At 34.0% G+C, this 15,957-nt stretch overlaps 1 long non-coding RNA gene across 1 annotated transcript; it reads right to left on the bottom strand.

Annotated features, from left to right (window-relative positions):
* Window positions 1–1,007: 1,007 nt before the first annotated feature.
* LOC150034519 (uncharacterized) lies at window positions 1,008–5,174 on the bottom strand. Its single transcript, XR_016531616.1, has 4 exons — window positions 4,840–5,174; window positions 4,369–4,457; window positions 1,761–2,177; window positions 1,008–1,148 (listed from the first exon to the last, which is right to left on the bottom strand). It is a non-coding gene; the product is annotated as an uncharacterized LOC150034519 (long non-coding RNA).
* Between the last annotated feature and the right edge of the window lie 10,783 nt (window positions 5,175–15,957).

Below are 15,957 nucleotides of genomic sequence, written 5' to 3'. Positions count from 1 at the left end.
TTTGATGCATTCCATCGACAAGATTCATTATGATAGTAGTGTTTTCTCTTCTTTTTAATTTTCTCATGGTTGTTGCTTTTAAATATTTTTGTTCTAGAGTGTCGATGAACTTTTTACGGCTTTAAGTTAATACATATATTTTCTATGGATGCTGTGTCATTTTTTGTTGTCCATTATTTTTGTACCTATTACATTGATTGATCTTCATTGCATGTCGAAATTAGAAAGATTGCATGTTCAATTGGATATATAATATTGGATCATTATCTAATCTATCATGAAAATAGTTAGGTCGGTAATGAAAGTTGGTCATGACTATTCTTAATGCTAAATTTCCTGATTTGGTTTCAAGCAATTAGTAATCAATTATGTTTGCCTAAGAAAATGTTTTTATTGAAAGATAATAATCTAATAAACACTAGAAGAAATTAGGGATTTAATGTCGGTTGCCAACCGACATTAAAGATAGTATTATTAAAGCCCTTTAATGGCGGTTGCCTTTAGTGTCGGTTTTAAACCAATAATAAAGGGCTTCAATAACACCAATAACACATCCTTCAATGTCGGTTGCAACTGACATTGAAGGTCTTTAATGTCGGTTGCAACCGACATTGAAGGTCTTTAATGTCGGTTGCAACTGACATTAAAACCTATTTTTCGTAATTCTTAACCGACATTGAAGCCCGAATCTGTCCCTTTTTTTAAATTTCGTTGCCGAATCCATTTTTTTGGTCAAATAAGTTAAAAACGATATTATATATCTCGTGTTAGGTCAAGAAATGTCCGTGTTTTATGTTAAAAAGAATAGAAAATTTTGCATGGCGAGCCCATCAATATTTGTCTTCGACCTATGAATTTATCCACAAACAAGAATCAATATTTTCAATCCATTACATATACTCATCAATATTTGTCTTCCACCTACGATTTTTTATCCACCAAAATTTGCAAAATAATACCAGAACTAGAATATTTGCATGGTGAACCCATCAATATTTGCCTTCCAATCCATTACATTTACATTCATTCTAAGCTAGCATTTACATTCTATTGAGACAAAAAACACGAATTACATCCTTACACAAATCGGCCAACAAAACTTACCCATTGGGTCCGAATTACGTCGATCTCTCCTTGCGTATATGCATCTTTTGTATTGAATTACAAAAAGGAAAAAAAAAACATAAATTCAACATAAGTTTACGTCCATTTATTAAATTAAAGCTAGTACTATATAAAAAATAAATAATTTACGTACGAGGCTAGCATATTCAACTAAAAAGTTTTACATTATCCATATAACTAAAAAGTAAAAAGCCTCCTAAAGCAACACCAAAACTGCAAGCATCTAAAAAGCACACCAATGGATACGAGACTTCAATCAAATGAAACCACAAAAAACATCTCCAACTAAAAGATGCTATCAAGGGTCAATCTTAGATTATCTAAACAAGATTCCAAAGACGAATTAGATTCAAATTGTATGTAACTAAAAGCAAATACAACACAGAAATACATCACTGAACTTCTACCATCTATCTGTCACAATTGCATTTTACCTTCCTAAATCGAAACTAAATGTAAATCAATGCATGAGCATAGACAAATGTTAATAAAGCCCCAAGCTGCAAGATGTTTTGTTCGTTTCAATGCATATGACTTTGGGTGACTTTTTACATCTAAAGGGTTAACCATAACTTAGGATTTTAATCAATCATGACAGCTTCTAAACTCAGCAACAATAACACAAAAAAAAGTACCTTTTTTCTACAACTGATATACAACACAAGCCTCTGTCTCCCAACAATGCGAACAAGATCTTTAAGCCTTGTAAGATCCATTTGTCCATTGTTAAACACATACTGCGACAGAACCAAGAAACATACAACATTTAAAGCCAGTAGTTCGAAAATAGTTTACTTAAGACCAAATGAAATCTTTATTATCTTCTATATTCAAGTACTACAATAGCTCAACAAGGTTCAGTGTTCTAGAATTTCAGAATCATGTTACACTACCTCAATTTCAGGCAATACATTAAGCAATATCATCGTAAATAAATAAAAGGAAAGAACTTATTGAAGTAACAATGGCATGGCTAGCTCCTTCTTCAATATAACTAGAAGCATTTTCTGAATTTATCCCAATGCCTCACGTTCTGCTATCTCCTTCTTTACCTACAAAACATACCCAAAGCGGGAAAAAAATTACCTTTAGCTTCATTCATTCAGCTTTCTCCGGTTTAATAAAGATAAATATCAACAAAGATCAATACTAAATGAGATTGTTTAATTACTAAACGAAGTCATTTACCCTAAAGTTCAAAGGGAAAATGCTAAAGAAGCTATGTACCAACAGTCTAGCAAGACATTGGATGAAATTTGGCAGAATAAGATAGGTCGAAATCAAGTAGAAAGCAATGGTAGGATGTGCCATACACAATCCCCACAACTATTCACTAAGTAGTATTCCAAGAAATCAAAGGAGTTGTAGCACGCATATGCAACATCATGCGACCCTACTTCCTGCTACTACACAGTTTAAATTAACACAAATTTTATTTACCTAAGCTGAGACATTAATATTAAACAATTTGACACAACGAGTAGAACAATTGAGCAGGTTAATTTGCACTGGTCATCAAATCATCAACCTTGCTTTATCTTATTTTTATCCAGCCTTCCTTCCATACTCGCTAGTAATTAAAAGTCGAAGAATCCAGATTAATCAAACAAAAAAAAAAAAAGAAATTTACCACCACACATTTTACTTTATTTGCATGTGATAAAGCAATTTCACTCGTATAATGTTTTTGAAAATAGTATAAGAATTAGGATTAACAACGAAGATTTGGTGGTAGTGCATGAAAATCACTCGTATAATGTTACAATCAGAACAAATAAAGAATTCAACCACAAACAAAGGCCTACACAAGTCATTTATTTGCTTTAAAAGAAAACATCTAGGTTAACCGATGGTAAATAATATCAAAATCAATAACTATTTATAACAGACCATCAACATATAAATGGTAAATAATAGGCTAACAGAAAACATCTAGGCTAACAAATGGTAAATAATATCAAAATCAAGAATTCATCCAGGATTCATACATATATTACCCAAAAGCTGAACCCTGAATGAAAATAGAACGGTAAAGCACATTAAAACAAGAAAAGATGTATGCTCATATATAGTCAAGAACACGTGCAAGACCACTAATAGGCAAAGCTCGTGACATGAACCCTTGATTAAAACACCAATTATTATGAGACCTTGATTCTTGAAGAGAAAGAAACATAACCATTACATTTGTCAAGGGAATATATGATTTGAGCTTACATGAGAAGGTTGAGTCCAAAAACTTGTCCTCCCATGGAAATTAGCTATTAGTAGAGAACATGGACAGGAGGTTGGGGACCATTCAATAAATTGGACAGAATCACGTGGAAAATCTACAGATGGTGAAATACATTTTACTGAAAATTTCAAGAATGTTTTAAGATTCCAAACGAGGAAAATAAAATGCATCTGAGGATAAATCATGAAAAAATTATGTCCTCAATTTTTTTCCCCTTTTGAAACAATGGTGCTCTATTAATACCTCGTCTATTCAAAATAAACTCAACTTTCTCCCAAGTTCTTTACTCGTTAGACTACGTAAATAGTCACCAATTCTGATATGACAAATTATTACAAGGGCAAGAAAATGTAGAGAATGATTATCAAGAATATAAAATAAAAAGATTACAGACGATCATCATATCGAACGGTAAAACTTTAGGACTTTTTATATATGCAAGTCTTTAAGTCAGCTTGCGCACCTTAACTATTCTCACAGAGGAACTATATAGGCCTACTAAATTTAGTTGCCAAAGTAACTCATAGAATATTAAATCCCGCATAAGTTGCCACTGGCTTGAATCATTCCCACTAAGCTATTTATCATTTACATGGTCTTGAACACTAGTCCAACCCATGATAGCTTAAAATTCAATGTAAACAGCCAAAGCCAAGAGAATTTTATCAAAAACAGTAACCTCTTTACCAAATAAAGGTCTTATGTACAGAGAAAGGCCCAAGCTAACTGCCTACCTACCCAAATAAGTAGCAAAAATAAATTAAAGAATCCAAGATCTGAAACAAAAATAAAACTAACAGCTGCAAGATAACAAAGCAAAAGAATACTAATAAAACCAAAACGACTCAACAGGGTGTTACACCCAAAATTCTAGGCTTATAGGTTCCTCAGCTTTACAAATTGACATACTAAAATCTCCATGCTTGGTGGTTGCAAAGAATCCACAAGTAAAATATCACCATAAAGTTAAAGAGCAATAGAACGCTGAGGTATATAACACAACATACCTGCAATGACGTTAAACACGACACACTCCGTCGGTCGCTCTAGAATCACAATGTGAATGGGGATCCAAAATGGTGGGTTTGCATTGAAACTAGAAAAAGATAAAAACCATGATGATCATTTAGAAGACAAATGTTACAAAGAAAAAATTAGAAAGAAGCTTTCATCGGAGGGTAACAACATTAGAAGCTCTCTAATTGGAGCATATATTAGACATCGTGCCTAAAGAAGGGGAAAAATCATTTGACATGGATTCGCAGGGCATTCTAACATAAATAAGCGTAGCCGTAAGATGAACTTTAATTGTACAACTAAATTCCTTCAATTCTTGGAATATATAGAGCAAAAAGTTTCTAGAAATGAAAATAGCTCAAGATGGTATACAATTTATTTCATCCTAACTTCCTTTGAAATGAAACCACAAACCCACATGACTAATCCAAAAGACGATCAAAAAATAAATGAATGCTAACCTCGGAATTCTCGCACATATCTCAGATGCATAGGCAATAGCATTCAGCTTGCCGGAATAAGCAACAACACTGGGGAAAAAAAACCAGCAGAGAGTTGAAATTGAAGCTCTCTGAAGTTAAAGCATAAAACTACCGAACTAAGGTATTAGTCATTGGGCGATCTAAGGAAGAGATCTAAGGAAGAGATAAACATCTATAGTACGAAAAAACTTGAAGATCATCAGGAAGGTACTAATGCTTCAAGGAAAGGTCCATGGCCCGCTTCAAATGCTGATTGCTCACATCAACAACCTCCCTAGGGAGTCGATTCAAAGCCTCCTTCACATCAATATCATAATATGGATAACCCACAAACTACCATAGGGCAACCCACAAACTCAAGCACCTTGAATGAAATTTAAACTACAAATAAATAGTACCCATGAGTCATAAACGATTGTTACATTCTAATCGAATATGGTCCAAAGTGAAATAAGCACACTATAACTTCTCAAATAGGAATTTTCATATCATTAGAGTCACTTGAAAACACTTAGAAACTGTGCTTAAAACTGCAAGTATTCAAAAATGCACTTACCAGGAACAATTTTCACCTGAATCCCTTGTTGTTGCAAGAAATACATCTCCTCCCTACCCATTCCAAACACCTAAAAAACACATAAACTAAAAAGATTTAAGACAAAGGATTGAAAGTGAAAATGTTATTAGAATTCATATTCAACTAACCATGTTTATTGGGAATGTGCATAAATGGTACATTCAAGGTAAAATTCTTATAGTGATGCTTATCGAATGATCAAATAATTTAAATCGAATATTAAAATGATGCTTTTTTCTCAATTTCAACTGCCCAGCTATACACCACCATTCCAATAAGAACCATCCCTATATGTTCTTCAATGTCATCTCTAAATCAAAGAGCAGCCACCCCAACATCAGCACGCATAGCGTCTTCATATGGCCTAAAACTTGGAATGATACGACCGAGAAGTGCCCGATGCACAGATAATGATTGATGTTGTAGAACACAGCTAGGGAGCATGACAGTAATATGAAACACTGCAACATTCATTAAGGATAGATTGAACTTTGGAAGTAAAAGCGAAACGAATACAAGGTTCGAAAAAGAGAGATATCGGAATAACGACTTACGAATGCACCAAGAGTGTAGTTGTATTTCAGTAGAGATTTGCTAGTAAGACAATAGTCAATGAACGGACCAACTGTTATAAGGGAAAATGCTTGTATCGAAGCTGTTTTGCTTAGTAATTCAAAGGAACCTATTGAGTACTTCTTCTGTAATGAACCTATTGACTATTTAAATCAATGGAAAAGATTTGAGCTTTGTAATTAGGGTTATTGATGTGACTGAATAGAAAGATCAGAGAATTTTAGACAGAATTTGCATGTTGATCAGAAGAGTAAAGAAGAAAGACAATCATATTCAATTGTTGTATTACCTTTTACGGTGAGACATGTGTAGTTGTTTCCTCTTTACAATTTGGTATCAAAACTTGGAAAAGAACTTATCAATGGTAGTAGAGAAGTACACAATTGAAAAGTTCACTGAAAATAATGATTTTAATCTATGGTCAAAGAAGATTAAAATGATATTGACATATCAAAAAACCTTAAAAGGATTAGAAGATCCTAAGACATTGCCTACAACCCTAACTCAAATAGAGAAACAGAATATTGAAGAAGTAACCTACAGAAGAACTCTGTTATTGAATGTAACTGACAACATACTAAGGCAAGTAATTGATGAGTGCACAACATATGAAGTTTTGAATAAATTAGAAGCTTCATATGAGAAAAAGAATGTGTTAAATAAAATTTTCTTGAGGGAAAGGTTGTTCTCATTCAAGATGAATACTGCAAAACAATGGATGAGAACGTAGATGACTGTAGAAGACTAACATCAGAAATAAATCAAATAGAGAAGAAACTAGGAAAAGAAAGTGAAGCAACCATTCTTCTTAATTAATTACCAAATACTTATAAAGATGTAAAAATGGCACTTAAGTATGAAAGAGATAATATCTCTACTGATGCAGTAAGTGTAACCATCAGATGTAAGTAGATGGAATTCAAGGCAGAATCTTAAAGTTCTGGAAATGGTGAGACCTTATTTTCAAAGGAGAAGAACATTCATTTCAAAAAGAAAAGTTTATAAAAGGGTAGAGATTTCATAGGCAAAAACCATTGACTAAGTGCTATCACTGTCATAAAGAAGGCCACTTTAAGAGAAATTATCCTGAAAGAAAGAAGAATGACTTTAAAGATAGCAACAAAGCATAGGAACATGGAAAGATAGATTTCTCTATCTATAATGAACCTATTGACTATTTAAATTTCAACTTATTCACATTGCTACTGCTTCATAACTAAAGAAAATTCAAACTACACAGAAAAAAAACCAGATCGGAAGACCCATGAGTAGATCAGACAAGTAGACGATCAGATCGGAAAAGCCCACAACTAAAAAACATAATATACTCACTCATATTTTCTAGCGAGAATTCGCAACACAAATAAAGCCCCATAAACGTTTGAAGCTTGTACATTTTCTTTCACTCAATCAAGAAGACACGACCATTGCTCCGGATAATCAGCATGAATGATAGACTTTAAGCACTCCCCAAGTTGTACCCTGCATATGCCCGATGTTGAAGCAATAGAAAGAATTCAGATCCACATATGTCATATTCAATTATTTTTGGAAGTTACCAAATTTAAAAAGATTGTTCATAGAACAATGAGTTTCCCAAACTCCTATTATACCCAAAATATTCAAAAAGGCAGTTTTCAGCCGCTATTTTACATCATACATAAATAGACAACAGACACTTACCTCAACAAAGATGGAACCTGTGACAAGAATGGAAGAATGTTCTTCCGGACTGCATCTTTATCACTATCAGAAATCTTCAGTCGTTCATCTACATCATTTCAGCAAGAACAATTAAGACACCAAAACTAGCCAATGATTCCAATAACAATTCAACAAACATATCTATTACCTGGGTCAATGAGGGACCAGATCTTAGCAATGAAATTATTAAAATGAATGATAGCAACCTAACGAAAAGCCAAGTTACAACAGAAGAAAAACCGGATTGGAAGACCCACGAGTAGATCGAACGCCGACGTACTCCAAATCTACAGATCCAACCAATGTCGAACGCCAGTGACGATATGTTTTACTTCTTAACAATCCAAATCTACAGATCCAACCAAATCTACAGATTCAACCAATGTCGTACTTCTTCTGTAATGAATGGCAAACTCCACTACGCCGATGACGATCCACCAATGCTGGTGACCCAAATCTACAGATCCAACCAATGTCGGTGATAGAGACCACGACAACGATTGGACAACGTTTCTGAAGACGATAGAGACCCACAACAACGCCCATGGAAACGATCGAACAACGCCTACAACAACGATCGGATGACAGAGACCAACCACCGACGACGACAGAGACCCTAACAATGCCGATGACGACAACGATCGAAACAACGAAAACTTTGGGGATTCGAACGGCTAAGGAGAAGAGAGGGTTTGGTAAGAGAGGGTGAAAGGAGAGAGAAGGTTTGGTTAAAATGAAAGATATATTTTTTAATAAACAATTTACTTCCTCTTGCAACCACCCTCCCCCTCGATTACTTCTGGCTGTAACCTGCTTCATAAAGAAATTCAAAAGTTCCCTGTGTTCGACCCCTTGCTACAACTACTACATATTTAATGGAAAAAATTTAAATTATTTGGTCCGGATTTAGCGAAGAAATCCACCGACCACCCACCCCATATATTGCATAAAATAATGCATTTTTATAACTAATTATATATTATATAGTATACCATAAAACATCAATATTATACTGGAAATACACATTATGAGTGTTATATACTACTAATACACCAATGTTACTAATGAAAATGCATTTAAAATGAGTGTGATATGAATCAACGTTCACCCCACAACAAGACAAAGCAAAATTGTACCGAATGAGGTGTACTTTATTTTTTTTAAAAAAAAAAAAAAAAAAAAAACTGTTTCTCTTTTAGAATCGGTCTAAGAATTCAAATTTTTCTTTAAGAATGATGAAAATTCAATGCAAGAAATTATGAGGCATCACAATTTTAAAAACATACAATTAAGGAAAAAAAATCGATAGTTTTTAAACGGGGCCTAAGTAATTAACTCGTCAAAGACCAAAGCAACTTGAACCCAAAGGTCATATGTGCAAACTAGGGTCTCATTTATAGATAAAATTTAAATATGGTTTCATCTCATAACTAATAGCCTTAGAGAATATAGATCTCTCCAATTACTAATATAGGATCCACAACATATCATTTTTAGATGGTGTCTCTATTGATTTTACTATTCTTAGGTTGATCTTTTTTTAACCAAATACATGTTTAGATTTTATGAACTTTGATACCATATTAGATAAAACATAGAGCTCAATGCGGAAATTAATTGGTAATAATGAACAACTCTTGTATAATATAAAGAATGTGAAATCATTCTATCTTTCTAATGCAACATCCTTAAAATGGCCACAAAAAAATTATAGTAATAATAATAAGAAGAAGAAGAAAAAAGGCCCAACGTCCAAATAGGCATTGGACAGCTCTTTCGCTACCTCCTAAAAACCTGTAACTAACTTAACAGACAGTGTGTAAGTTTTATTGTTTTGGGTGTTTCACTTATTTTTCAAATTACAAATTTAGTGTTAAAAGCACGTGCAGTCGAGTGAGATATCTTTCTATCAACAGGTTGTGCATCAACCTACATAAATTCTTTAATATAATGTTTCAGAAAAACTTAAATTATACATTGACAAATCTCTTTGTTTAGTTGTACAAGCAAATGCATTAGAAATAGTCAAATTTACCTATCGAGTACGGATTACTTTTTTGAATTAAAAAGCATATGTTGTTTAATCAGATTTGTCAAGAAAGTACACTATTAATCATATTTGGAAAATCTTACACCTTTTTCCTATGAAATTTGTCAACCGACGTATTTGACCACTTTTATCCTGACAGGATGTTTGGTTCACCAACTTTATAAGTCGGTGCAAAACAACTCAAGTCATTCAATTTTAATAGTTTTTACCGTTCATGCCAAATCTTGGAAAGAAAAAAAAAAAACCACCTCACTTTGACATGACACCAACATTGAATTTATTTGAAGGGGAGAAGAACGTGACCTACTAATAGCACAAAAAATGTGCTATCAAAATCCGCTTAATTTGGAATTGTCTTAGGATTTTATATGTTTATTTTGCTATTTTGTAAGTTTTGAGAATATAAAAGGTAGAATGGGGCATTAGTAGCGAAATGAAGCTAAAACAGACCAAAACAAAGCTTAATTGCATCAACCGAGAATTAGAAAGCCAAATGATCAAAATGCCCATGTGTGCAACGTTCCAACCCTCCATCAGCATAGAGCTATGCTCATTGGCAAAAGCATTACACCGCTCGAAGCGTCGCGACTCTACTCTACACTAGTTGCTACACTGAAAGGTAGTAGCTGAAAAAGTAGGGGCAGCGCTGCGACGCTACGATCTCTAGATGCTGCGACATAAAAAGCCAACGTCGCAACACTACCCTTCAGCGTTGTGACATTGCACCCTATCTATAAATGATCTGCTTCAATTTTAGGTTAAGGGGAAGAGAGATTAGCCGATTTTTACACCATTAGGCTCAATTCTGACCATTCTTGGCCGGAACCTAGGAGATTTCTTCATGTTTTTCTCCGTAATCTTTATTTTAACATCATGATTCATGTATTCATGAATGGCTAAAGGTCCAAACGTCTTTTTGAGGATTTTTGGACACTTTTCATTGTTTAATGAGATTATTTTTGTAATGTTCATGAGTCATTTGTTATGTTTGTTTTCTATTCCTTAATTTATTTTCTAGGATGAGCATGCTCGTAGATTTAATTGACAACTAAATCATAAATACTTGCATGTTTGTTTGCCCCACGCTATGTATGTTTTAGGTATCTGTAATTCTATCAATAGCATGCTTAATTTTAGTAGTAATAAGTTTCAATTATGTTATGGTTTTTTATTGCTAGGTTTTGATTGCTAGCTTTTCTAGGACACCCATTAACGAAAGATAATGAAACCTAGGAAGTAGAAATACGTTGGGTTAGATTTGGCCAATTTAATTTAATGTTCTAACCAATTCAAGTGCTCAATGCGATTAGCTAACTGAATTGGCTTGCATGACAACACATAGTTAATGAATCGACATCCACATTGGTTTTTCGTAGGGAGTTTGTTTGGCTTTTCCAAACATTCGATTAGGCTTGATAATTTGATAACTTATGAACCTTGCATGATAAACATTTTGTATAATCAATATACTTATTATTAATTTCATAAATTGTATGAAAGTCTAAATCCAATAAACTAAGGCCCATGACTATTGTATGAGTACTTGAACTTTATGTGGAGACATAAGAGTGGATCAGGTTCGAGTAAATAATCAAAATGATCTATGGTACATGAATAAGGTTGGGTACCTTATTCTGGAAACACCATTCGATGCGGCCTACTCTGTAGTTGTTACAAAGAGTTGTAAAGTTGTTGTGATCCTAATTCATACATGTTATGACATGAGGAGTGGGGGCATCCTACGCAGTGAGTTTGAATAAGATCGGACCAAGAAATAAGTCACTCTTACTTTATAACGTTGTTTACTGAATAAGGCTGACTATTCACCTAAATGACCTAGGTAGCTCGATCTTAATCCTGAGCTAACTATGAACTCGTATGTATTCGGGAACACTTAGATGTGCATAGGTGAGGGTTGGCTCAACAACGCTAGCTCAATAAGACTCACATGTCAGGCGTAAGACCTAATAGATAGCTGGGGACATAGGGTGCAAGACGGAGTTCACGCCTACCCGATTTAAGGATAGGAGAAAGGTTGTTCTCTCAAGTACTGAATCCAAATCTTGAACAAGGGACCCCACCCTCTTACTGGGCTAAGAGAATTTGGTTTTATGATTGGATCATAAACCAGTTGTTCATTAGAGGATTAGTAGGAACTTGGAGAAGAAGATGTAATCTCAGGGATGAAATAGATATTTGACTCGGTCGTTATTATGAACAACTTGTGAAAGGTCGACTTGCTGATTATGGTTAAATCATATGGACATAATATATCTATAGTGAGGGGAGTGCAACTATGGGCTTTAGTAGAGTGACCCATTAGTTAACAAATGGGGATTAATCTGGTCTAATGAGTTTAGCCAATTAATTTCGAATCGTTGGAGCCCATGATCTGTAGGTCCGCGAGGTTCCCTTTACTAGCTCGTAACGGACTAGCTCTATAATAGCGTGATAAGTTAATTTGAAACGTTCAAATTAGAATTAAGGGAATTAGTAATTATATGAGATATAATTACGTGTTTAATTTGAGAATTAAACGAAATAGAAGAATTTATATATTTAATTATGATCTATATCTAATACTAGACTCTTAAGCATAAGGTTGTTTAAAAAGGCAATCTTCTTTTCAAGGGTGGCTGCTTCTAGGCAAACCTCCTGGTTGTGCCAAAGATTTTACCATTTTCGAAGGAATTGAAGTTATATATATGATTTAAATGTATAAAGATGGATATGTGTAAAATTAATTTAATATTTGATATTAAATTAATTAAGTTTTATTCAAAATTAATTTATGAAACTAATTTTATTTTTCAGTTTTAAAATCAAAATGAGTTATATATATACAATCTTATACATCTTAGGCTCCCTGTGGTTCGATCCGATGTTGCCACTAAGACTACTTGTTAGTTGAAGTGCTAGATTGTGAAAATAAATATTATTTGATCGGTGGAAAGTCTCAACAACTTTCCTCTACATCACATGCACACCATTGTGGTGCTTTATGACACACTCCGATGTTTAAGACAGAGAATGAGTGTTTAGAAGCTAGTGAGTCCAAGAGTATTATTCAAATTACCTCATATGAAGCTATAATGATCCTTTTATAAAGGAAGTTGGCTTAGGTTATTTGATAGGGTTTTGAAGTCACCTCAAGATAATTGTATAACCTATTGGGCCAATAATGGGGCAAGTTTCATATTTGGTTAGGGCCAGCCTTTGCCTCCACCTTCAAAATGCAACTTTGTGCTCCAAACAACACCTCAAAACTGGGAAAAAAACTCAACACTCAACCATCAACTTAAGTTCAAATCCTCTAAACTATAGATACTAGAATTTATAATTTTTGCAATATTTTTAGTATAAAATTTAGTTGTGGAGGATTTAAACTCGTGACATGTTGAAAAATGTACGTCTTATATCAATTGAATTATGTTCATGTTAGCAATCACTACTACGAAATATAGTGTACACTATGCTTTAATTCAGACAAATAACCATGGCCTTTAAAAAAAAAAACATGGTCTAATGTATTGGAAATGTTCTAGAACTTGCAGTTCGTAAATTTCATATTAAACATTCAATTTATAAATAAAATATTATTGAGTATCTTATTCGATAAAGTTGGTGATATTGCATCCTATTATAAAAATCCAATAAACATATCCATGGTTATAGTATGAATACTTTAACTTTATATAGCGACCTAAACAAGATCAAGTTAATAGTATATAGCCTAAATGGTCTATAAGTATATGGATGAAATTGGGTATCTCATCCTAGTAATACTATTAGATGCAACCCATTTTTATATGGTAATACAAATGATGTGTTCCACAGATCATTCATCTAGAGACATGTGAGTGGGAGCATCCTATGCAATGAGTTTACATAAAGACTAGACCTCGAAATAGTCATTTTTCTTTATAAACGACCGTTTAATGTTAAAACTGATTATTTCATACTAAAGTAACCTAGGATAACTCGATCTTAATCCTGAGCTAACTATGAACTCTTGCTTATTCGGAATTGTCCTTTGATCTACATGGGTGAGAGTAGTCCAACAACACGGCTCAATAAGCCTTCCATTTTGGGGACGAGATCAGATAGATAGTTCAGGACATAGTCTTGTGAGATAGAATTCACTTCTACCCGTCTTAGGGTTAGCATGTAGCTTGTTCTCTTAAGTGCTAATTCCTGGTTTTGAACAAATGGGGCGCCGCCGTCTTGTGATAGAGAAGGACAGGATTCATAAGTGGTATTATGAAACAGTTGTTCATTAGAGGGTCAGTGGGAGCTTAAAGGACAAGATGCATTTATAGGGGTAAAATTGTAATTTTGACCCTGTGGTAAATACGAACGACCTGTGAAGGATCGACTTACTGATTATGGTTATATGGACAAAAATACATCTATAATGAGGATAGTGTAACTATCGAGCTATAGTGGTGAACCTTGATAGTTAACAAAAAATAATTAATTCGATTTAAATGCAATTAAAACGTTTAATTTAGTCTAAATTAAAACGAGATTGGAGAATCAATTAATATAAAGGGAAAATTGTACGGATGACCCAATTTTAGGGTCCAAAATGTCGAATGACCCATTTTTAAAAAATAATGTCAATTGACCCTCATCATGGGAATAAATTACAAAAATTGCCTCAATTAACCCTCTCGCTCTCGCTTCCCTAATTTTGCTCTCGCTGTCTGTTCATCTTCCATCGTGATGTGATTGTTTGTCACTGTACGATTGATTTGACAATTTTCACGAAATCTGTCTAAAACTTAAAATCATTAACACAAAAACGGTATATTCTTTAAAATTTAAACTTCATTTGAACTGTCATTTTGTTGAATGGAGATTTATTGAATGAGGTTTTCCAGAGCAGAGTTTTTCTGAACCAAACGGTGTTTTTAGAATGGGGTTTCAGAACGGAACAAACTTTTCTTGAACTTGGTCTCATTGGTGTTTGTATAAACGTGGTCTCAAAAAAGGTATGTATAGACATTGTAAAATAACATAATAAAAAGAGTGTGAGAAAGAGGGACAAAGAGAAAGGTGGAGAGAGCGACATTGAGCGGCAGCGAGAGAGTGGGCTTGAGCGACAGCGAGAGAATGAGTTTGAACGACAGCGAGAAGTGCGACAGCGAGAGACAAGAGAGCGAGAGGCGTAGGAGCGACAACGAGAGAGATCCATATGTATTACTATCTGCTTAATAAAGAATGTTCTTTTGCTTTATAGGATGACATGAAAATGTGTACTAATTCGATACGGAGGTCATTGGGATGAGAACCAAAATTTGTACGTTGAAGGCGAGCTAACAGGAATTGTTATGCCTATTACCTTGAAGTATTAAGAACTTAAAGCTCACGTTTACAGGATTGCAAATGTAAGTTGTTCAGAGTCTGATGTTGTTATGAGAGTTAAATATAAGCTTGACTTTGAAGCCCCTCCACACTACATACGAAATGATGGTGATGTTGACTTCATTGTTTGCCAGGAGGATCTTTCTACAATTTAGATATATGTAACACTAAAATCATACCACGACGAAAATATGAATATAAGTGATGATCGTATAGGTGTAGATAGACAATACGATGCATCATATGAGCTTAATTGAGAAGAGGGTGATATCCCATTGTCTATGAATACTCAACCATCAACATTATCAATAGACAATGACAACATTCGTGTAGTGGACTTGGAAAGAGAAACTCAATGTAACATACTTGTGCCTAGTAATGAGAGATCAGTAGGCTTGAATTTTATGGATTGTGGTCCTTCAGAAGAGTGTGATCCTTTCGTGGTCGATAATGAAAGATCAGAAGGATTAAATTCTATGGACTGTGGTCCTTCAGAGGTACATAGACCTGCAATGGCTATTGCTGAGAGATCGGGAGGATTGAATTCCATGTCTTCATGTTGTAGAGGGGAATTGATTATGCCTGACACCTCTTCATCCGAGACAAATTTTGAAATTGGTCAAATTTTTTTGAGTAAAAGTGATTTAAAAATGAGATTGTCTATTCTGTGCATAAACAATAATTTTTCATATAAGGTAAGGAAGTCAACTAAGTCTTTGTTCACTATTAAATGTATAGAGGATAATTGTAAGTGGAGCCTTCGTACGGTTAAAATTCTAGGGTGTGACATATTTAAGATCACGAAGTATATGTGGTCGCACACATA

The sequence above is a fragment of the Benincasa hispida genome, chromosome 8 (genome assembly GCF_027475165.1).
Source record: "Benincasa hispida cultivar pf3 chromosome 8, pf3_genome.v1.1, whole genome shotgun sequence".
Lineage (NCBI taxonomy): Eukaryota > Viridiplantae > Streptophyta > Magnoliopsida > Cucurbitales > Cucurbitaceae > Benincasa > Benincasa hispida.
Note: the sequence above shows the minus strand (reverse complement) of the source record. Positions and strands in the feature narration are given on the sequence as shown.